This window comes from Nipponia nippon, unplaced genomic scaffold (genome assembly GCF_047370975.1).
Source record: "Nipponia nippon isolate SJK-2023a ecotype South Korea unplaced genomic scaffold, ASM4737097v1 scaffold_1, whole genome shotgun sequence".
Taxonomy (NCBI): Eukaryota; Metazoa; Chordata; class Aves; order Pelecaniformes; family Threskiornithidae; genus Nipponia; species Nipponia nippon.
Window position 1 is genome coordinate 15074438 of NW_028262290.1, and position 24480 is coordinate 15098917.

Below are 24480 nucleotides of genomic sequence, written 5' to 3' on the forward strand. Positions count from 1 at the left end.
GTACTGAGTGTCTTTTGAGTTGGTTCTGTTGATTTCAAAGAGCTGGGAGTACACAGTGACTCACAAGACACATTGGCACCTGGCAGAATCATGTCCTAATCGATCTGTGTGGTGCTTGGTGGTTTCAGTTGGCAAAGAGACATGCAGACTATTGCCTTTTATTGTATTATACATTGCAACCTAAGTGGTTTTGCAAGCCTTGAAGTTTGCTTTGAGCTCCAGATTCAAGTGTTTCTGAAGCATTAATGAAAAAATCCTTCACAGTATCACATTACCTGACTTTCATAATGAAAACGTGCTAACTGTAAATTTCATAAAATTTTGGTGAAGGAAAATGAAGCAGTTTTATTAACGTTGCAACTCAGAGCAGGTTGAAAAGCTCTGTGAGTCTTAACGAACCTTTTCATACACGTGCTGTGAGTTAGGGGTCTCTTTCTAAGCCCCAAACACAGCACACTTCATGTGAAACCTAAAAGAAACCCAGCTGATATTGCCATAATTAGCAATTATTTCATTCACTTCTCTTTAGTAACATGCCAGTCTGCCTCTGTTAAGCACTCAGCAAGCATATCCTCTTGCTTTATTTCCTTGGTTATTTTTGAACATTTACAGCCTTCAAATGCATGTATACATGTATACACTTATATGTGTCCTTTTAATACCTTCATCTGAACTCGTTTTATACTGTCCCTTGGCAACTATAGGACAGCTGTCTAGTTGCTCATTTTGTGCAAGGATTACAAAGGATGCAGATGAAACTAGATCTTAAGGCAGGAACTTAATCCTTAAGAATGGCTTAAGAAATGCCAAATATTAAAATGGAACCTGAGTTCCTGTTTCAGGTATATTTTTTCTGGAGATGGGTCTTGCCCACATTGCAGAGCTGATTTCAGTTATCCTGAAATCCTAGAGGTTAATCTAAGCTTCAGTTAACACCACTCTTCAGTTATTAACAGGACACAAGCTGCCTCCTCTTCTTTGCTGCTAGTGTTCTACTGTCTGCCCCAAACCTCTCCCTTTCCCTGGAAGTTCCCCCTCCATTCACACAGGAGCATTTCAGACCCACAGTTCAGCTGTCCGAAGACTGAGGACGAGTACCAAAGCCCTAAAGAGCTTCGAACCATGCACAGGTGACTCCAGTCCACGCTAAGCAGTTCAGGTGTCACTTCAGAGCATCGCCACCTCCATTAGCATGAGGCTAAATTGAGCTTAGATACCATAACACTGAAGTCAAGTTGTTCTCCCGTATTCTTCAAAGTGTTACTGAAAAGTCAGTGAGACTTACATCCTTCCATGGTTTTTGATACCTATAAAAACCAGACCACAGCTCATTTTGTGCATTCATTTGCGCTGGATCAAAATTCAATGTTTTTCAATAGCAACCTCCAAGTGAGGAATGGACACAGGAAAGTATGTATGCCAGGGCCTCATCTACAGGTTGCATATTAAACAGTTTCTAAATGAAAAGGTGGTTTGCTGTGCTATAAAATAAGGTCATCTTTCTGCAGACCTACAGCCCACCGGAACGAGGGGACAGGATGGAGTGTGCCTTTTCCAGTATTCCCCACCCACTGACCCAGAGCATGAAACCCACAGAGTTCTTGGAACTGCAAACAGTGTTTGAATTCAGACTAAAACTGGAAAACAGAAACTGGCCATTTTTTTTTTTTTTTGAGTCACATCAGTCAATGCTATTTACAAAATCGGTTTATGGAGACCACAGGTGGACACTCTGACTCATTACACATGAATACTAAATATATCCAAGACAATCTTGGAAAATCCCATAAAGAAAGAGGGAATAGCCGTCTGATTTTTATATTTATAACATTGGGGTTTGGATGCCAGTAATGGAAATTATATTGTTTTCACAAAAAGCAGGTGAGGGACAGTAAGGGACTGAATGATTGCCAGGCTGCGTGTGGCTGGAAGGAGAAGAAGGCTGTAAGCTAGACACGGAGGAAGGTTTGTCATGCTGCCGTAGGTTGCCGTTCGCATTTGTGGCGGGCTGTGGTGAGGTTAGCAATGCATTCCACAACTGTCAGGAGTTAAGCAAATGTTATGTCCTTTAGCCAGGGTGAAAAGCACACCTGCCCAGGAAGCTGGTGTAAAATTCGGTACTGCCTCAGCCCTACTTCAGTGCTACATGGAGAATTTGAGTAGTACTTACGGCCTCATATCCTGCCACACATTTTAGTCTCTCTGATCTTGAAAACCAGGGAGGTCCAAGGTCTGTAATACATACAGGAAAGCAGATAATGGATCCCTTTATGTTTGTCATCACTGAATTCTGTTTTGATGGATGTTTCAGTGCCAAGGCTTCTCTTATTCTCGCCGCTGAAGGAGAGCTATTGCTGGACTCCCTGCAGTCCCTAGCTTAGCCCTGAGAAATGTAGCAGGGTGAAACTGAAACAAGGCATATCCGTTCTAGCCTGCAAGCTTACTTTATACACAAGCTGAGAAACAACAGCTTCTGTTAAGAGGAACTAACTGAGGAACGAGTTAGTGATTCTAATCTATGCCCTTTCCTGAATGACCAGTAAAGCGAATAAACTGGATGCCAAAATGCAAATTTTTTACTTACAGATCACCGAAACATGTATTGTGGGTTTATGATATTTCTCATTGCCAAGATCCCAAGCCAAATTCTGTCTAGGCAATGCAGATCAGTTCCTCGCTACTCCGGTCTTTGAAACAGCCCCAAGACTAGAAAGAACTTCTCTGTCGTTACTGTCTTGGTGGAAGTTGCAATGTGTGGGTGGCTGTGAACATAGACACAATGAGAAACTACTGATGCAAAGTCAAATTAAGTGGTCATAATTGTTCTGGTCAGAGCTGTATAGCAGAAGTGGTGTCACTTCTTTGTGAAGGCAGTTTGTATCAAGTGGTTCGTTGGTTGAGCGAATATAATGGGGACTTTCTGCCTACTGAGATCTGCTAGTTTGGCTCAGCTTGCTGTGTCTATTTTAGACACAACTTCAGAAAAGTCACTCTTCTGGTACCCTGAATGACTAAAGTTCAGGAGCTGGAGCTGGAAATACCCAACCAGCCTATCTGCTTGGCTCACTGCTGTCAGTCTCTAATGAGTTCTCCATTTGTTCTGTGTGTCTCTGTAATGCTCCTTCCAGCCTGCTACTAAAGTACTTCTAATGGCAATTTCTGTTTCTTCACTGCTTTCAAAGGAGTTGATTCTTCAGCGTATTACGCTTGTTTCCATCCATTCACCTTTAATACTATCTACTTCAATAGACTTAGACCAAAATAAAATATTGCTTGATATGTTCAGGATGTTGTTGTTGTTGTCTGTTGAATTTAACTCATCACCAGTGCAGAAGACGCAAACAGCACAGCACAAATGGAAAAGTTTATTGCAAAACCAGAGGGATGGCAAAGTAGTATCCCTTTTTTTCCCCTGGAAGAATGAGCGTCTTTGTTTCAGCCTTACATCCAGCAATTTCTACCAGCTCACTGTCTGCAAATCTTGGTTCTGCGTTGATCATCATAGTCATATGAAATTATTTAACAGGTATTTTGTTGCCAAGGTCACATGAAATTAGTTAACAAAAACTTAAAAGTGAATTTGGCAGCTCATCTCTCATTGAAACACTCTTTTGGCTTAAATGAAACTGCTGAGTTGTAAGAATAAGCAGGATTGGGCATTTTCCCAATAATAAGATGGCAATAACAGGGAGGAATGCTTGACTATGTTGTATGGTAAGTGAACAATGCATCTGTGAATTTTATGTGCTTATATTCTTAGACACTTCATGATGACTTATATCTGTGGCTAGTTTTAAATTACCCAGTGCAGGGAAATCACATAGGTGGTCTGCAGCCGTTGCTAAGACTTTTGTAAGTATGCCCAACAAAAGTAAATCTTTTTGTGGGCGGAGGTGGAAAGGAAACTTTTTGGGGGGTAAAGGATAATTTTATGAGCCTAACTATGTTTCATTTCAAGTTTTGCAATGGCTCTTCACTTCAATCCAGTTCCACGCAGTGCACACTTTGGTCTCTGTTACAAAGAAGCAGCACTACTGGAAGATTCACTCTCTTTCATGAGGTAAAAGGGTCAAAAGACCAAAAAAGTTGGAGTGTTTTGATACTGAACACCTGAAAGCTAATCCCTGCTTCAGAAGCAGAGCTCCCGCACTGCTGAGTTACCAACTGCAGGTCTCCTCATTGCTGTCTCTCTGGACTCATGGATCACAAATTCAGGTTGCAGAGTGTCCCAATTTCAACGAGAAGGGATAGTGTACTCCTTACTCAGAGTGTCCTGTGACTTGATGGTTAAGCTCTCTCCTGCGAAGCAAGAGCCATGGACTCAGGGTCTATCATCCTAGAAGGTCCACAAGCTAACTGTCCTACTAGAGCAAGTACCATAACCTCCCTGTTACCGTGTAGCTCGCCTCTTCCCACTCTTTAAATGAAGGTGGCTGTGGCTGCAGGTCTCGGCGCACTTCGCTTGTGTTGTGAGCACACCCAATAAATCAAGCAATTTATGGCTGCAGTTTCTTTTTGTATGAATCCTGAACAGCCCTAGGCAGGAGAATGGCTTCTGAATGCTGAGCTCAGCCAAGGTAGTGGTTTTTGTGAGCAGAAGTAATAACTGGAGGTGCCCATCCAGCCACAGGTGCATATATGGATTAAATGCAGCTTTCCTGCATCACTTGGAGTCAAAATCATGCATTTAATTGCATTTTAGGAGTCTTTCATTGCAAAGGAGGCTTGTCACTAAATGTGTGAATTGTATTCATTCACCTTGTTTAGATATTAAAACACAAAACTATTTACCGGACTTCTGAGGCCCAGAATTCATCTAAGGGAGTAAGAAATGTTCTGTATTTCAATAAACAAGGGATGAGGCCTTTTGAGAAAGAATCAAGCCTTTTCTTGTCTTAAAGGCAATTGCTCTTTGACTGCTCTGGCTGCTCTGCATCCTTCAAAGGAGCCCACACTGTGTCAGCTAAATGATGGAAAAAATAGATTTTTTACCAGACAGTATAAAGTTGGACTCTCCAAAATGTTTTAAACAAAGTTGAGACACCACAAAACTTCAATTCAGTACGAATTGTTCTTTGTGCTGCTTCCACAAAGGAAAAACGCACAAAGTATTTCCTTTGCTGAACACAAAAATTCTTCTCACTTTTGCTGCAAGAGATTTGGGTTTAGTTCAAAGGCTTTCTTTTTAAATCATAAGAATTTCTTGCTAGACACTGTGTGTTTGAGCCTATGTATACCTTTATAATTTTAAAATAAATATATTACAGTTTTAACCTTTTAAAATTCCCCACAACAGCATTCTACTTTAATCCCTTTAGCTCCATTCCCAAACCAGGCCAACCAAAAGTCTTTCTTGACCTGATAAGAACCTGAATAAAGTCGTCCTTTGCCTAATTTCATTAAATCTGGGAGAAGGAAAGTTTGGATTTGTCTTTGGTTTTTTCCTCAATAGTAATAGAAGAGTTATTTGGTGACTCAGCGCTTCCTTACGTTCCCCAAGGTCATATAGAGAAAATGTTGCAGCAAGAAACCTTTGAGTCCTCGTCCGATAATACAACCATTGTATCACTGGGAGGGAAAAGGGAAAAAACCTAACAATTCTAAGAGAAGAAGAGCCTTGGGGCATCTGAGGATCTGCCAGTACCTACTGACTCCATTATGATAAACAATCTAGACAAGGCAGGACTTGTAACATACCTTCTGGTTGCCTGCTCTTGTAAGCAATGGTTTATCTACAAAAATTAGTGGGGAAAGGAAAAGGGTGAACATCTGTATGAGAACTTGACTCTTCACAGCAGAACATTTTAGGTAACTCTCTTTAAAAACTCGAGTTTGAGATTCAAACTAACAGAAACCAGAAACCATTTCCTCTGACTTAGGAGATTCATTTCTCCTGTTGGAGAAAACTCCAGCTGCAAGGAAGCCCGAGGCTGCCCTCCTGCAGTGCCCTCATTATAAATAACAAGTGCTTAAAGCAGTTGCTGCCACAAATATCCTCATGCCACTCCTGCAGTGAATAATCTTCCCAAGCAGTGCTCCAAGTCCGTAGAAGCATGGCATGCTGCCGTTGCTTGAATGAATGGCATGGCCGTCAAAGGCTTCCAGGCTGCGCTCTGAGCACCGGCGCGGGCTCAGCCGGGCTGGCCGCTCTGCACAGAGGCAGGGTATGGCTGAGCAAAGCAGTGCTTCTGCGGTCCCGCCAGTGATGTCCAGTGTGCTGGATCTCCATCCTCTTCTCCAAAGCCAGAACATGCTCAGCTATGAGAGGAATATGGTCAGAGCTGGGAGCCATTGCCTTGCTATGTTTGTATGAGGCAGCAGCTCCTCCTGAGGCTGGACTGACACCCTCCTTTTTTTCCTCTCTCTACTTAGACCACTGGTCTTAAGCCATGAATCAGGAAAAGGACATACTACCGAAAAGCAAAGAGAGTGTGTACATAACTCATGAACACGGAATTCCAGAAATTCCCTCGGCTCAAATCCTAGCTCCAGTGGTAATGACAAGAAACTAGCACAGGCAAACCCAGAGCCTAAGGACCAGGAAATGAGCTGATCAGATCTGCAGCGTCTGTTGTCCCCTGTTGTCCCCCTCAGGCAGCTATTAAATATCATTAGGCTCAAATTCGCAGGAACAGGGCCTGCAAACATTTTTCCAGAATATACAGGTATCTCGTAAGCAGAATATAATAAGGTAATGCTGTTCCTTCTCACAGAACGTACTGAACACTAGTTTCTTAAGTATATTGTACGTATGAGTTATTTACTCAGCCTGATCAGTTACATTGCAGAAATGCTGCACCTTTTTTTTTAATCTAATGCAAAGTAGTGTTTTTATACTTTTGCATGTGCTGTAGTCGGCAATGATTAACAGCTTAGGTGTCTCAGCAGTTTCTTTTTTCTTCCTTACATTTTAAATAAAATGCAATGGAAATGCAATACTCTGATCCATATTCTTCCTTCTGCCCACATAACTTCTCAGAGCTGTCAGATCTCATTTGCAAGCCTCCCTTCTTCTGTCATCATAAAATTATGTCAACACCACCTGATGCATCCTCTTGCCGCTTCATCTAAAGATCAGAGAAAGCATATGTAAAGTACTAACCAAAGCGTGAGCAATTATAACCATTGGGTCTGGAAACAATGCAGTTTGCAAACCATGTCGTCTTTATTATAACTTACATGAATAGCCTCAAAGCGAAAAGGCTGTGTGTGTGCAATGATCTCATACAGAAGTTATTACCTCTAAAATATAAATATTGAAGGAGCTTTGGAAATGTGTTATTTCCCCTGAGTATTGGAAAGAGCACAAGCATAAAAAAGTCTGAATCCAAGACCACACTTAGGGTTTTCCTGTAAGGAATGTATTATGGAGAATACTGGGAAAGCGGAGAACTTGTATCTGAGCTGATATCTACACTGATTTAAAAGGAAAAAAAAAACACAAACAAAAAGGAAAAAAAAACCCTCTTAAAATGGAGTGGAATGCATCATTTGTATTTATTTGTTTCTCCAGTTCCATGGAATGCAGCTCTACGCTGATTCGCAATTAAGAGAGTCTTCAACTGGAAAGATTGAAGGGCCATTGAGTTTCTTTACTGGAAAACTCTGTCATCAGTCAGAACTTTGCCCAAGAAAGGAGAAGGCTGTTGTGATTCCAGTGTGAATTCCACTGTTTAATGAATTTAAATCCCTGCCAGTTACTGCAAAGTTTAACCTTGGGTACCTTGTTCAATACTTCTCTTGTAGATGATGAATGTCTGAAGAGGAACATTTGACATGGTGCAGTCTTAATATCTTTAATACCAAATTCACTGTGGTATGATATACCTATGGCAAATGTAGGAAACAAGAAAAAAGGGGCCACAATTACCCATCCACTTCTTAGTTGTGGCCATTGGCGAGAACTTGCAATGGCTACAGCGATACTGCCAGCCATTCTTGGAAGAAACACCACTGCAGAGGGCAATTAATACTGCTTGTTTATTTTCTGGCAGCCTGCAATACATACTGGGCCACTGAGAGAGAGCCAGAGGCTGCTTTAATCTTCAAGAATTAGCAATAACATGCCGTGGCAGGATTTTAGAGATCGGACTGAATCCATATTAGCTTTACTGCAATCACAAAACATTGAGACCACACGGACACTAGTATTTTCCTGTACACTCATAAATGCCACTCAGATTCTAGCACTGAACGTCTGATTTGATTTGATTTGATTTGATTTCGTGTCATTTCATTCAATTGTTTTATGTTTAATTGTTTCCCTCCCTGAGTTACTTCTCTCCTCAAGCCTGCCCCCTAAATTTCCTGTGACTGAAGAGGACATTTCCTTCCATCTCCCATCTCTGACTGTTTGGTAGAAACAGCCTCAAAAGATCAAGAAACAGACGGATGGACTGTTCTTGGTGTTTCTCCCAGGAATGAAGGTTTGGTTGCCAGTGGCTTTAGTTTCATTGGAAGAGGCAGCTGCTATCCTGCAGCCAAGTGGGAAGATTAAATGATTTGGGGACAGTGAGTTCACCCAGGAGAGAAGGGGTGGAGACGACAGTGTCTTGGCACAGTGAGTCGCTTTTGTGTTGGGAGAGCAAGTGCCTGGACTAGGCTGTGCTGGGAGGTACAGACTAACCCAGAAATGACTAAAACAAATGGTCCTTGAAACATGATTTGGAGCAGAGCCTACAGCACGTCTGCAGCGCACATGAGATAAATCCTAGAAATGGTTGGAAGGGACGTCTGACTTCAACAAAAGGCTGAGTCTTGCTTTAAAGCACTTGGAAAAGATGAAAAGGCCCACTAGAAAAATTGACTGGCGGCTAAGAATGACAGACGCTACAGGACTGCTGGGAAGTTTCGTACCTGATACTGCCCCTGGGACGGGCAGAGCATGCCCCTTGCTTAGGTAAAAGCACTCTGGTGTATTTAGGAGCATCAGCCATCCTTGAACTTGCTTCCTGGTTCCCCAGAAGGGATTGGTGTAGCCAGGGGCAAGATTATTGTTCCAGATGCGCACCTGGGTTTCTCTCAGCCTCTCAAGGCCTCCCCTGAACAAATGGTCTATTAGAAGATGCTCCCCTGCCATTGCAAAGCTGCTGAAAGGATTTAAGTGAATATACATTAATTTTATAGTGATAAGAGTCCATAGGGGTGTTCCCCTGCGCTTCCTCACCTGGTTGGCATTAATACCTCCCCCACTTTCTTGTGGAGAACAGACCCCAAACTCAGCCCTGCACTTTGAGCTCCTTGAAAATCTGAGCCTTGCTACTTCCCCCATATCTAATCAAGCATTTCAAATCCGTTCTGCGCCTGCTTACTGCTTCTTAGGCCTGCTAGGCAAGCACTATCAGGGAGACAGGAAAAGAAGCTCTACTAGGAGAGATTTTTCTTCTCTGTTTCCTGAAAAAGGCCTCTGGCCAGTATTAGCAGAAAGTGATTTTATATGTGTAAGCCTTCTTCCTGGTGTTACTGGCAAAAACAAGAGACAGGTTTAAATAGCTCCTGGGTGGATCTCCTTTTGAAACCAACATCCCCAGCTCAAGTTCTCTTGCAGACTGCGTGCTCTCCTGATGTGCCCCTAACACACAACACATCTTTGCCGCCCAGTACAAGAATTTATAGGAGACTGGTGGAACTGTATTCGGAGGAAAAGGCACACAGTCTCAGCAGGAGAAAACAGCAATATGTCTATATGAATGATAAATAAAAAGCTCTCCCCTGGTAACTCTGCCAAGAGGTCATTAACTTGGTTTCCTGCCTGCTGGTGTAAACATCGAACAGCAAATGTCCTCTAACCACATGACTTCATCCTTCCACCTCTGCGAACCCTCTCTCCCAGTGTGGTGGCAGTGGGTATAATAGGCCTAAAGTCTTCAGGTGTACTTGGAAAGCCTCTCCCTCAACCTTTCGGAAATGTTGCCTTGGGTCTTTGCTGAGGCTTTCATACCTACTGCAGCTCTTGTGATTTCAGCGTCAGTTGATGGGGAGCAGAAGTTGACAGAGTTTGTGCAGGACTGCAGCTGCTCCCTAGAAAGGACCCTGAGAAGCCAGTGGAGACCTTCTGCTGTCTCCAGATAAAATCAGCTGTAGCTGACAAAGGTTTATCTAACCTCTCCTTATACAACCCTAATGACACTGAAGCCAAAGCTTCTGCACACAATCTCTTCCAGTGTTTAACTGTCTTCCAAGCAGAAAGTATTTTTCCAGAATGGAGCCTACATCTCTCTTGCTGTCTTTTAACTCGATTTCTTCCTCTTCTCTGCTCAATAGGGGTAGAGAACGACTAATTTTGCTGTTACTTTTAACTTTTTTTAGAAGACTTGTCCCCTTCTCCAGACCAAGTCATCTCAGTTCTTTCAGTCCTTTCTTTACATAATGTTTCACTCCTCTCTCTTTCATTTGTCCATTTGGTTTTTGTTTTGAGTAGATAAATAGCTACAAAAATGCTCAAAATGACCCTTGAGGGATTCTCAATAAAAATCTTGTAATCTCTGTAGTCATCATCTTCTTTATCCATACTAGCAAGGCAGGATGAGGTATGGGTGAAAAACAAGCCCAAGGCACAGATAATACAAAACAGATGTAAAGGAGATGGTAAGTCTCTAGTTTGCAGCTCTGGAGCTGTTTTAGCTGCACAGCTCTTTTAGTAAACAGATTTCCACAGAAAAAAGCAGCAACTCTGAAATACAGTGAGAGGACCTGAGTCTAGTACAACTGGCATGCAGGCTCCACCGCGGGCTATCTGGCACCTAACCATGCTCAAGAGTGAGGGAAAAGTGGGGCTCAGTGCACCCAAAGATAACTACGAGTAAATGCCATTTCCCATTCTTCATTCCTTTTAGCGCAGAGCTTACGTTCGTGTACAGCGGTGGATCGCTCCATGGCACCTACCCTTCAGCCCCTTCAGGGGTAGCTGTGTGTCCTCCAGAGCAACAGACCCAAAACTTTATTGGCCTGTGATGATACTGACTGAAAATATGTTCTGGAGCAACATCATTTATTCTCCTTATCAGCTTGGGTTTTGGTAATAGCAGTCGTGCCTAGCTACACATAATGCTGGAAGTTGGAGAGTCTGTAATATTGCCCGTCAGACACTTCTCTAAAGCTTCAGGCTACAGAGCTTGCGTATCATTTGCTAGGATTGCACGATCTTCTGAAGCAGCTCCCTGTAACATTAGGTTTAGCCACTGGCATAAATATAGGTATTTGATAAGGTATATTTCTGGTTAAGACTCTGAAGATGCATGATGTAAAGAATTAAATGCTTTCCAAGCCTGAATATATAAAATGTGCCATGCTGTATTTAGCATAGCTGTGGAGAGGAAGAAAGAACATTTACCAGCAGACTGGGTAAATCAAAATGCCAGGGTAGTTTTTGACAAACATTATTTAACTTGCATCATCAAATATGCATTTTCAATGTAGTATGAGAAATGCAAACTGGTCATATTTCAGTGTAACCCTCTATTAGGGAAAGATTTATAATTTCAACCCGGAGTACATGGGTAACCAGATAGCCTTGTTAGCAAGCTGCGTGTCTGAATGAGTCACAAGCCTCTTACACCATCATACGGATCAGAGAGGATGCAAATCTGTGAAGACTTCCCTTTGGATTTGTGGATTTTCTACAGGTGCATCTCTTTCCATTTGCCACCATCAGATCTCTTCATGGAACGGACATTTGAGGTCTGTGATCTTCCCCGAAGTGGGCCTTATCTGATAACTTTGCCAGACACCTATTCCACTTGAGTCTCTTGAGAGGGATTAAAGAGGTAAGCTTGCTTAGCCAGTCTGAATCTTCTTGTGTAGACATGTACCAAGCAGATATTTACCCTGTTTTGGTCTATACAGCAATATTAAGAGTCATAAGCTTTTCTTGTCCTGTTTTTTTCTGATGCAATTGATTTGAGAAGGGACACAAGGATATGTCCAAATGATCTTTTGAATATGGTTTTATGTGTGAGTTGACTCTTGAAGCTCAGAAAACTGTTACAGAGAAATGGAGGAGAAAAAAACATTTACAGTATATTTTTAATCTACCTTTATTCTGACATTTTAAAATTGCTTAGCATAACATACGATGCTGGCACCAGGGAGAGACAGAGACAAGTAACTGGGGAAGCCTGGACTCTCACTTTCTCTAGGACACTCAAGAACAGTAAAATCCAATCTGTGCTCAGACGGATGTATCTGGTTGACTGTGAGAGAAGCAATAGAAGGTTTTCCTCCCTGAGACCAAGTGGAAACCAGAATTACTCTGCTGCCATTCACCCCATTACAGCGTTATAACCTGCCCCGAAATAAAGTACTTTGGAATGTGTTGAATACTCACATTTGGTATCCAAGACATTTTTTAGCCTTCGTATGGCCAGACTGAAACTTCCCAGTGCTCTTTTGAGAAAATGGGTAAGTCAAGTCATATAATTCACAATGTGTTAAGGGTGAAGTTCCCCTTTCAGTACGATAATTTCAGGAGTGTACCACCCCACATTGGAACAGAAGCTTATTTTACATTACGTTGTCGTGACTACACCCATAACTATTAAGAAATACCATTGTGGAGATGAAGCCATTATTTTCTTTGGAAAGTCTCCATTAAAAAAAAAATCCTCTGAGTAACACCTGTTGGGAAGATCCATCTGTAAAATTAAGATCTACTTTGTCAACGAGGCTATAAAATGATGACTGACAGACAGACAGATACCTTCCAGTGAGAAGTGAAGGAGAAATATGCAAACACTTAAGAATGAGAGAGATTTAACCTTCACAAACTGCCAAAGGAAGAGAGAAATTCTCTTTCTTGACATTTTCACACCAGTGCTTTCCTGGAGGATTATGTTATAGTCAAACATAACTTATTGGCAGTAATGAGGTGAAATTCAATGACTCGTGTTATGCAGAAGACAAGACTACATGACCTAATGGTCTATTCTGGCCTATGAATTGTTTAAATATAACTAGTTATTTTATGCATTTTTTTTCTAATTCAACATATTTTAGCGGTTAGTCAAGATAGAATTTGGTTATTCCTACTAAGGAAGTGATAGATAAATGTGGGTAATGTTTACTTGAAGATTTCAATGGTCTGCACATCTTGATGTGGTTTCTTTCATGGTTTTGCACATGAAGGACTCTGCAGAATGTGGGACATGACTGAGCTCATGGTCTGAGGTTATACGGTATGATATCCAGCTCTTACCAAAAAATAGAAGGCTTCTTTGAATAGGCTGCAGGAATCCTTTTCCAGGGAGATCACCACATGGGGTCTTCTCCTTTGATGTCATGTTTTTCATTGTAAAATTTTAACTGGTCATGAAGACAATAAAGGTCAAATTATCAACTGGGCAGAGAGTGCACATGGAGGGCACAGAAGGCCAATGTCAGCTCTGATCTTGTGGTTAGTATGTGGCTGCCCTGGGCCCTGCATACAGTGGGTATGACGCTGGGTACGTTCCATACTGCTCCACAGCTACCAAGGATGTGTAGGAAAGCCTGATTTGCTTGCAGTCATTTTGTACCTTTTTCTGTTCCTTTATGCATGCACAGGCAATTACTCATTTGGAGGGGAAAAAGATTCCATTAATTTGGGTGCACACTGCTGAACTGACTTGCTCTTAAACTAGAGAAGTTCTTCCTGTACCTCCTGCTCAGTGGCGCCCGGGACTTCTCCAGCAGGGAAAGCATGGCGTGTGAAACAGTTCACCTGGAGAACGGATGCCTCCTCGTCCTGGGAACATGTGAGGTTCTACAGTTTCAGGCAGGGGGAACAAAATGAGTACCCAGCTGCATCCCTGTCAGCTTCAGCTTACAAAGCTGGTTGGAAACAGTGATTCTAAGCTTGTCCCTTCCTCCTTGTGCTTCATTACCTCCATGTCTGCCATTAATGGGCTGTGTTTTCAGTGCTTTTATATCATTTATCGTGGCAGGAGTGATGCCTGTTACAAGTTTGCCTTTCAATGCAATATGTAAAAGAGAACAGATCAGCATGTAGCAGCCTAAAAATATTATTTTTGTATTTTTAATATGTTATGAGAACACATCCATAAAACCATGAGAGGGCAGCATTCTCTCTATCATTCATGCTCTCTTTCTGCTAGAAAATTAAGAGAGACTTTCTTTAACATTCATCTCATAAACCACAGAGAAGTGTTATATATAATTCAGAGCTTGGTTCAATATTCTTTGTAATCAATAGGAATGTTTCCCTTGATTTAAATAGGTGTTGGACTGAGGCTTCAGTTGTTCAAAATGACATCAGGAAGAACTGCCTGCATAATTTAAATCAGAAGATACTGAAAATAAACAGTCAGGAAATAATTTTGGTGGTGGTTAACCATTGGAACAAAATACCAAGAATACTGGTGTATTCTCCACTTCTTGATGTTTTTGAATACAGACTAGATGTCTTTTTGGAAAAAGCGGACAAAAGCTGCTGGGTTCAATACTGAGGTAGCGCAGTTCTGTGAACTGCATGGCATAAAAGAGAAGTTGATGCTGTATTTATGCAAACAAGATAAGACACACTCTTTTTTATGCTGTTAGTAATTAATCAGTGGAACAACACCTTAAGGTTTCAGGGCGTGATTTTACAATCAAAATGGGATGTATTTCCACATGATCTTCTCTAAGTCAGCTCAGAGCATTTGCATCATCTGTATTACACAAGCGGACAGGTTTGCTAAGCAAAACGACCTCTCTGGCTCTGGAGTCCTTTAGTCTGGCCGATGCGATTAATCTAGCCAATACAATAGCTCCAGTGCAAAATTTTACAGCTCTCATGTGATCCTTTGAGCAACATGCAATACATTATTGTAGCAATAAATGACCTGGGTTTTTAGAAGAATTATCTGTGCATTTTTTGCAAAATTAGAACAGCTTAAGATGGAGAAAGAGGTTTTGAAAAGAGGAAGCAGAATTGTTTACCTCCAAATAATTGCTTCAGAAATAACTTAGGTCACAAGAAACTACAGATTTTTAGCCAGATGAATATGTAGACATCTCACAATGTCAGTCCAATGTAGTGGCAAGTGCTAATTAGCATTCTTGCTTGCAGTTTCAGCAGAGAGGAGTATTTAATGAACATGGAAACCAAGCTATTCTTTCTATACTGCTTGACATGGTGACCCAACTCCGACCTCCGCGGGTTTGTGATGAAATTGTGTTTTCTTATTTGTTTACTTCATCTCCTGCTGGTGAGGGAAATTCCTGTATGTCTCTTATTCACTGTATTTCAGTCATTTCAACACCCTTAAAATGATGCACAAAGTTTTCACTGTGAATACCCTTAGGAGGTACCACAAACCGTGATTTCACAGAAAAGTCATTGGGACAAATGCAACGGTGGACAAACGTACACGGCTCAGAAAGAGTGACATGCCCCAAGCAACCATCCAGCATGTGAGAAAGCAAAGGACCTCCACGAGGGTTGGCTGTAAAAGAAATAAAAATGTTATTTGATCCATATCTGCTTGCATATAGATGTTATTTGATCTATATCTAGTTGTATTTTCTTTCATTGATATGCACTACTTAAAAAGGTTTCCCATTTTTGGCGGGAGAAAGAAGTTGTGTCTATCTGTGATTTTTAATTAGGACCATCATAAATAAAAATGTTAATTTGCTAGTTATGTTTTGAAGACTACTAAAGGGTGTTAGCAGTTGTTAACTTGAAATATTTTCACATTGTTTCCATAACAAAGAAAAATGTGAGGTATTATTTAATTTCCCGTAACTTGCAGTATAAAAATGAATTCAATAACAAGTGAGCTTTGCCAAGACAGCTGTATATTTTTTTTGAGAAATGATGTAGTTGGTTCAGACTAGCCCACATTTTACATGGGGTTTGAATTAGCACTTTTTCAATGGATCTTAAAAGCTTTTTTCTCTGCTGTTCAGTTCAATACTGAAGCTCCAGTTCAAGAAGGTACTTCATAGTGTGAGTAACCCTGTTCAAAGCAGTGGGCTCCTGACACACTTAGGGCTCAACATGTGCTTACATATCTCAGGAACGAGGGCCTGGCATACAATGAAACTAGCTGGTGTGGGGGGGCCCGCACATTATTTGAGTCTCACCTCTTTTGATTTGATGTCTGAGATAACGCCTGCTGCTCTTAATTGCTGTGTGGGATGCCACTGCCTCATGCTTGACCTTATCTTATTCTTGTTTATTTGGGTAACATTCAAGAGGCCACAGTCCCATTGTGAGCAGTGTAAAACAGGGAAATATAACATGCAAATAGTCAAGACAGGCCCCAAAAGAAATGTCACAACATGCAAGGAAAATGAATAAGGTAGTAGCAGCAAGCAACACAATAACTTTGTGCCTCTTCCTTTTTGGGTGGAAGATGGGGTAATGTTGGGGAGGGAGGGGTGAGGGGAGGGAAAGGCAGGAAGGCTGCTTGAAGATGAGGTGGAGATAAGGCGTAGAAAAAAACCAGCTCTTCAGTGTGGGGCACTGGAAATCCAGTCAAGAGTGCTCAGAGGTCCTTGATCTGGGTTCTGCTCCAAATGCACGGATTCACCCTCCCCTTCTCGTTGAATCCAGCCCCTACCACCACATGGTAGGGAGAGAGGAGATGGAGAGATCACCGCCACTGTCTGGCTTTTGCTGTTGCCAGAGTGGCTGATGAATCTCCTTCGCCACCTTTCTCGTCTGCATGTCTGGCTTCAGTTTGCTTTTCTCTTTTCTGTGCAGTGCTGTTGTGGAAGGCCATGGATTTTGACTCATTTTAACAGTCAGCTGATGTATTCAACAGGGAGCTTATTTTGCTAAATAAGCTACAAAGCAAAACACCAAGAAGCATATTGCAGTGAAATAAAATACGGACTCTAATTGGCGCAGTAGTTTTGAATAAATCTTTCCATTGTCACAGTCAGCGCACTAAATGCCAAGGCCTGTCAGCACCACTTCTTAGTTACCTACCCAAGGTAATTATATAGCTCTTCTCGCTGGAGAATCCAACTGCATCCCAATTTGAGGTATTAATCTGTTAGCAATCCCAGTTTATGGCTTTTTACCCAAACACAATAAAAAAACAAGGCAAAAATAAATGACAGGCTCCATCTTGCAAGATAGTCAGATCCCATCTCTGCTTGCAGAGCCAAAATAACTTGGAGATCACTGTGGATGCCTTGCTGGGAGTGCGTGAGTGAGGCAGTGCCACGCCGGAGAACTGAAGTCAGCTCTTTCAAGAGCCTTACACTGGGCCCCCCGTCCTTTTGTGGAGAAATGGCCTTGGGGAAGTAATGTGCAATTTCTCCCTTCTCCTTTTACGTCCATCCTCCCAGGCAGTCCCAGTCCCCGTGGGCACAAGGCCGAACATTCAATTTAGCAAACATTTGCAAACAGACCATGCCACCCACATGCAAGGTTTATAAATAGTAAATTTGTTGCGTTTAGTTATGGAACTATGATGCTTTTCATCCCTTTGCAACTTCAAACTCCGCGTGTGAGTAGGAACAGCAGCCGCTTTGTCCTTGGAGTTGCTCAAGTCTATGCGGAAGAGAGGCATCCAACGTGCATTTATGCTGAAATTTTATGTCTGTCCTTCTGGGCGGCTACCTAAATGTATTTCCACTCTGAAAATGTAAAATCATTTTATAGGCAAAATGGGAGGAAAAATGAACCCCCAATTTATAAGAAATATTGAGGCGGAGGGTAGCAGAAAAGGGGATGTAACTGATTGCAGTCTTCTGCTATTGCAGGCCAGACATCACATGGTCCCTTTCACAAAATTAATGCTTTAGTGGAAAAAAAATGTTCTGATACCAGCCTGGCCCCAAACTGGGTCCTGTGCACCTCACTGACTTCAGTTGGCATCTCTGGGTTGTTTGTCAGATTGCAATTAGGCCTTTGAAATTAGAAGAAAAAGAAAGGCCTTTTGTGGCATTTTGTGCAGAATAGGTTTAAATAATTTAAGTATTTAGGCTTCCAGAACTGATGTTATATTTCAGGGGGGAAAAAGTCAATTTTCTATTTTCTCAGTTTTCTTCTGTTTTTCACAGGTGGCCCCTTTCTGTTCTCCTCTTGCACTAACAGGCCAAAATTTGTCCTGGTAAATTTATATGTAGAAATCTATTTAGTTCAAGATTCTGCTATTGTGAAGAAATCCCATTGTATTTAACAAGAGGTATTCAGGCAGGTACTATAAAAAAGTATTATTCTCCAGCAAAATCTGCCCTAAAAACCTTTTAGAATTTATTCATGATAGTCTGTAGGGCTTTTTTTCCCAAACTACTATATGGCAAGGTTATAATTTTGTATTAAAATCTAACAGCTCAAAAAGTGTATAAAAAGATAATAATTTTCTATTAAATACTAAAGGACTTTCCTCCATGAGGATATAAGCAAGCCCTACAGGAACTGGTGGCTATGCTGCAGAAGGATTTTTCAGGCTTAGAGAGCTTGGGGGAGGGTGTTTGAGTGCATTAGTATTCACTCCACATTCTTGCCTGCTGTTCCACGTGCACTGTTTTGTGCCTCCATAAACTCCTCTGGATGCAGATCAAAATGATTTAAAAGAATTCACAGGGAAAAAAAAAACAGAGCAGCAGTTTCTATGTATTTCCACATTGCCTTCATTTTCATTGACATTTACTGTTAGCCTTTTTATAGCAATATGAAAAAAGATGGCAGAAGCAGAGAAGGGAAAGGCTTTTACATTGTAGAGAGAAGTTCTCGCAACAAATCAGAGCACTGTTAGCTGTCCTTGTGTAGTCAGCATCAACAATTTAAAGCAGCAGCGCTGAATTCTTTAATGAAAGGGCACTTTAAAGTTACTATTATTCTTTCTTGTTTGCAGTATCTGCCTATACATAGGAAAAAGTATGTTCACCTCTTCTCTGTTAATCCTTTTTGACAGGGTGAACATTCACTTCCTCTCTTTTTATTTTTTTGCTTCCCTAGACTCTTGAGTCCTAAGCCAGTCCAAGAGCAGACCTAGCCAAGGAGCCATGCTTCTGGTTCCCCAAGTTGAAACCATAGCTGCAGGAACACTTACTGCAAAATTTCATGAAAGATCAAGTGGGCAGGATCGCCCGCAATACGTCGCGTTACCAAGCAAGTTCTGCTTTGCTCCTGCTAAAAAAATCTCAGAGGGAGGAGCCTTTAATTTGTTGTTCACTGAGACAAGCCTGGTTCATGGCCTACCACCACTGACACTAGGCTCCTTCCGTAATATTTGTCCTAGTAGTAAGATTCTTGAATCCGGATTCAAAAGGAACATGGTAATATGCAAACTCATCTCACAGCACAAAGCGGTATTGCCTGCTTCGATAGCAGGCCAGAAGATTTCCAGTAACTCTAGAAATATGAAAGTATATGAAGATCCCCATGCAATAAAAAGGAGCAGAGGCTATAAAGTTGAGGGGGAGCATCAAAGGCAAAATCTCCTGAACACTGAGGGCAGACAAGCTTAGAAGAAAGCTGAGAGGGAAGCTTAGAATTTTTCAGAAGGGTGAATACAGGTGGATTCAAGTAAGAGGTGCATCTTGCACACACACATACGTACAGAGAAGTCAAGCATCCAATGCTTAAAATGCACATTGCATGAAATACAGGAAACCCATGGTGCTAACTGAGGCACGGTATGGTAGATGCAAAACCTTTAAATCAACAGCATTCCCTTGTGGACAATAGTCACTTGTCTCTGGGCAATCCCTTTAAAAGCCCTGGTCCCTGCTGGGGGAAGCGCTGGAATTTGTGCCGTTGCTCTCAGGGTGCCACCCTGCTGTGCATATGGTGATGGAGAATAAATATGCATGAAGTTGACAGTTAGTTTGGCTTCCACCAAAGCTTAATTTAGCTCACTTGTCAGAGCAGAATAAGAGAAATTAATAACAAGAATTAATAGTTCTTTTAACACAGTGAGTAAAGAGCATCATGTGATAAAAATGCTAAATCTGGGGAAACTTCAGTGCTAGGAGACAAGGACTGTGCAATGCACTCCACATTGTCGAGGAGGTAAAACGTACTTTGCAGGGCACTGATGGACTAAACAAAAGAAAATGTCTGGTCAGAGGGAACAAAGGAATGCGCTGGAACATCCAGGGAGGATGTAGCGCCGTCCACGCCGGCTGGAATGCATCTCCTGAGGAGGCTGAAATTCCTTCCACCTTCTCCCCCCTCCTTTTTTTGGTTTTCAACCTTCTCTGCCAAGAAAAGGACAAAAGCTTTATTATGCCTGAAGTTTGGCCACAAGCAAAAGTACCTAAAAGGTGCTTCAGAGCATTTAGTACATGAGCGTGTGCTATTTCTGCAGGGACGTGGCAAGCTTTCCGAGTGACTTTTGCCATCATCCACAAATTGCATATTCTTTCTCTGCTACTTCACGAAGGTCCCTCCTTTTTCTCTTGGCTTGCACCACTGCGCTTCCTTTGAAGCCAAAAGCTGCGGAGCTGACATGGTACAAGGAATTTCAAATAAATTCTGATAGCCGTTTTGGGGAGGAAACATCGGGTGTTCATTATTCATTTCGTTACTTTATTGTGATTGTTTCTGTGTATGGTCATAAGCGGGGCTTTTTGTGGGTGGTGCTGCACAAAGTCCGAGGAAGGCAGCATACTTTCTTAAGAAACTTTAAAATGTTTTTAAAAATACAGCAAGTAGACGGCAGAGAAGTACCTTCAATTTTTATAATATGTATACACACATATATTACATACATTTGAAAAAAAATCTTCCTTTATATTAGCCTGGCCTGCCCCTCAGACGCTCATTTCTCACAGGCTCTGGGTTGCTCCCCAAGAGTGTGGATGGACTAGAAAGTAAAGAGTCTTCAAACTTCATTCAGGAAGGGTGACCTATGAGCATAGGACAGCACTCATGAAGACATAGAGATGGTTGTGGGAAAATGGGCAAGCTGAGGCTGGCCTCAGTGGCATGGCGAAGGAAACAGAAACCACATGAAAAGAAATGTGAAGATAATTAGGAAGGGAAAGGGCCATGTCTCTCTCAAAGGTGTGGACAAGATGCTTTAACTCAGTTCAGTGGGAAAAGGAGAGGCTGTTGGAGAAGTTCAAAGGAGCATGGTATGCCAGAGGGCAAGGTCAGAAACTTCTTAGAAATAAGGGCAAAAGCGATGCTATATGTGTCTGAAATTACTGGATTTGTAATGTTATCTACATACTTCACAGCACTGACATACAGATGGCTTGATATTTGCAGCTGGAAAATACTGCTTTTATCCCCAATATTCTTACTTTGGTTGATTTCCTTAAAAGGCTGCACTCTCCCACAGTGCTTTTTCTGTCCAATCTCAGTAAAGTCTGCACTTGAGGTTCCAGTCTCTTCTCTCACCTGTGTTTCAGATTCTTCAGCATTCCAAGTCCCTGCTGTACTGTAGAGGTTTACTGCCACAAGAAGCAGCCAAGGTCCTGTGCCAAGGAGCAGCCAGCTTCTTCTCGTAGATGATAACTGCCTTTCACTGCTTTCCTGATTGGAAGGGGAGAGCCTAGCAACCCACAGGTGGTGAAACCATTTGGATGTAAATGATACAGGCTGTCCATCAAGCTGCACAAGCCAATAGCTGGTTCACAGTTGAACACAGTGTCTGAGAGATTTACATTCTGATCATGTAGCAAAAAAACCTCAGATGTCCATGCAAAATTCATTGAAGGCCGAGCACGGCATCATTGCTGGCCTGACATCCTTGCGTATGTGGAAAACCAGAAGGAGGGAAAATTGGTGCTATGTTAATACCACCCAAATATACACAATGAAGTCAGACTGAGAGCAATGAAATTACAGCCGCTCCTCATGAGCTAACGGGACCATTTTCCTTAACCAGTGACCTTCAATTACAGAGTAGCAAGCAAATTAGTAGAGACAAAAAAGAAAAACCTGTTAGCCAGAAAATCTTACTGGCTAAAGCTTGTCTTGTTTCAGTTCCAGTTTCCATAGCTTTCGGTAAAGTGTGTGCTGTCTCTTTTGGAGTACTGGTGTTAACTGGAAATGTTCATTCTGGGAACAATGAATTCCTTCTTATCAAATGGTTGGGGTTTACGACTGAGTTTTTCAGAAGACCTTAAACTTTCTGAGTGCTTGAAGGGTCTGAATCAATGCAAGAAGCCTCCTGATGCCACAGAGAAAAGAAGAAAATTTCAGGACGAAATTGAAGGCCAAAAAAGCCAAGGTGGGAATGACTAAATGAAGCCGCTATTTCTCAGTTCCCAGCCCTCCAGCATCCCTTATGCTTGAGGTTGTTTGCCTGTAGGTCGGAGTGACTGTGAAGCAGGCTGGGATGCAAATTTACAGTGCAGCAGTTTGGTGGCCCCCATACAGAGGTACAGGGCTTACTCTCAGTTACTGCCATCTGAAAGGTAGGAGTCTTGATCCTACTTGGTTCACGTTGCTTACACAACCTGAAAAATTCACAAATCCAGATGAGCGATGTGGTATGGATTCACTTTGAAAGGGGATTAGAGAATATAATGTTACCTGCAAGCTAAGAGTGTCCACGTAGGGAACCAGCACTTTTCAGATTCACAAGCTGACTTAATTCCCTAGGTAGGCAAGCCCAAACAGCAAAGAATATATGGCTTTCTTCACTTTGAAGTTGGAGATGTTTGTATTTAATTGTTTATGGCTGGTAACTTTATACACATTCTGTGACTCTAGTTTTTCAGTTCCATCGTTGCAACCTTCAAATCCTACAATCCAAATCAAGTTCTGTTTTGATAGGACAAGCTCCGTCTTTCCTTCTCTGGATACATAGTTTGACAAGTGAGGTTTTCCTTTTGGTATATTAGCACCTCGTATCTGCCTCAGATTTACAAAATGAGCCAAGGTCTCAATCAAAAAAAATGAGGCAAAACCATTTACAAGATAAAACAAGCCACACAGCTAAAACAAAGATAACCACTTAGGTGTAAGTTTTCTTTTGATAACATTATTAGCTAAATACCTTTTTTCTTCCTTCAGCATATGTTGGCATGAAATCTGTTCCCCAGGGTTTCTGAGTTAGATGAGAGAAAAGGGATGGGGAAATATCACAGCGGGGTTTCACCTGCTTCGGTAAAATCTGAAACATACTTTCCTGCTTCCTGAACCACTGCACTGTCCGCAGATTATCAGGTTTCCTTAAGCCTCCATTTTCAAAGTTTTCCCAGGGTAGTTCAGGTCATCAGCATTTACAATTTAAATAGAGAGATTAATTTCTAAGGACTGCTGTAACAGCATGGTAGAATGCCAGATTTGTTCATTCTTGCAGCTACTAATATGTTTGCTTTCAGAGGCAATCGATCTTTTTGAGATCCCTCTTCCCCTTAGTTTGACAGAAATCTGTTAATGACGAAGCTCTGAGTGTTCTCTAAATGCACTGTGTGGTGAACTTTGAGTCCCAAGCCTGAAGCCACAGTCTTCCCACTGTTTGTTGCTTGGGCTCAATAAACATCACACTGATATATTGAGATGACTCAGCTACGCAGTGTTCACCTGCCAGCACCAACTCACTGGTCTGGACTTGTGAGTTTTTCCAGATAGCAGACAGGCTGAAAAAGCAAAGCCATTTATAGACCTGGTGATTATAATGATGCATGGGAACAAAAATAGATTTATAACAATCATAACATCCAGGACAGCAATACAAATAGTGAGGATGAAAACCAGGGAAAGATAAATACCTGTCTGGAAATATGACTGCTACTGAATCAATAAGCTGATGTCCTACCAAAAGCATGTCATTACCAATTGAAAGCAATGTGGTATCAGTAACTTTCGGTCTGCCCAATGAAAGTGGTCCTTTTTCTCCAGTTTTATGTACTGTTACAAGTTGCAATGAACCATTTCTGTTAACTAGAGGGCTGTTTCTGCATCAGTTTTAACTAATGATTTTTAAACAAGCTAGTCATATTCCTGTAACATGGAACGGACTGCTTAATGCCTATATTCACCACTTTAGGTTTGTTAGCAAAAGAAGGAATCCTGATGGTTTTTTTTTTTTTCTAGTTTCTTTTCCTATTACATCTTGTAAACTACACTATGGATAATGAATAATTAAAGGGACACGTTAAAAAACAATTTCAAGCTGTGTCCCTTCCCTGTTATGGCATGTAGTCACAAACGTGGTTCTTTTAAACACTGCTGCGAACAGCTTGGTTGTAGCATGGACAAGTGTTTATTACAGGGTTTACTGCCTTGTCCTATGATTCCATGCTCTGCAAAGCATATCTTAACTAATTCCCAAAGGCAAAGTGGCAACGCTGTAAAGCACTTGTGAAAACATTCAAACTGCAGTTTAAACCTTGTTAAAGCACAGTTCTTCTCTGAGAAGTGACACTAAAAGTGGCAGTGTGGGATCCTGTATTTATTGTCTATTTGTGATTTTCAGATCAAACATGCTAAGTACAACTATATAGTTCCCTCCTAACATCCACAGCCAGCCCCACAGACTCCAATGAGATTAGATAGTTGAAACTTTCATGTTCATGTATCATTAAGATGATGGTCTCCTTAGCACCTGTCCAAACCTGCTGTCCTCACTGAAACAG

General features: G+C 41.6%; 1 long non-coding RNA gene across 1 annotated transcript in view; it reads left to right on the top strand.

Moving 5' to 3' along the window:
- LOC148057248 (uncharacterized) overlaps positions 1 to 15393 on the top strand; it is a 71304-nt gene extending 55911 nt beyond the window's left edge. Inside the window, exons 3-4 of the long non-coding RNA XR_015702226.1 lie at positions 11625 to 11765; positions 13540 to 15393. This is a non-coding gene — a long non-coding RNA (uncharacterized LOC148057248). The remainder of the gene's footprint in view (positions 1 to 11624; positions 11766 to 13539) is intronic.
- Positions 15394 to 24480: the final 9087 nt, after the last annotated feature.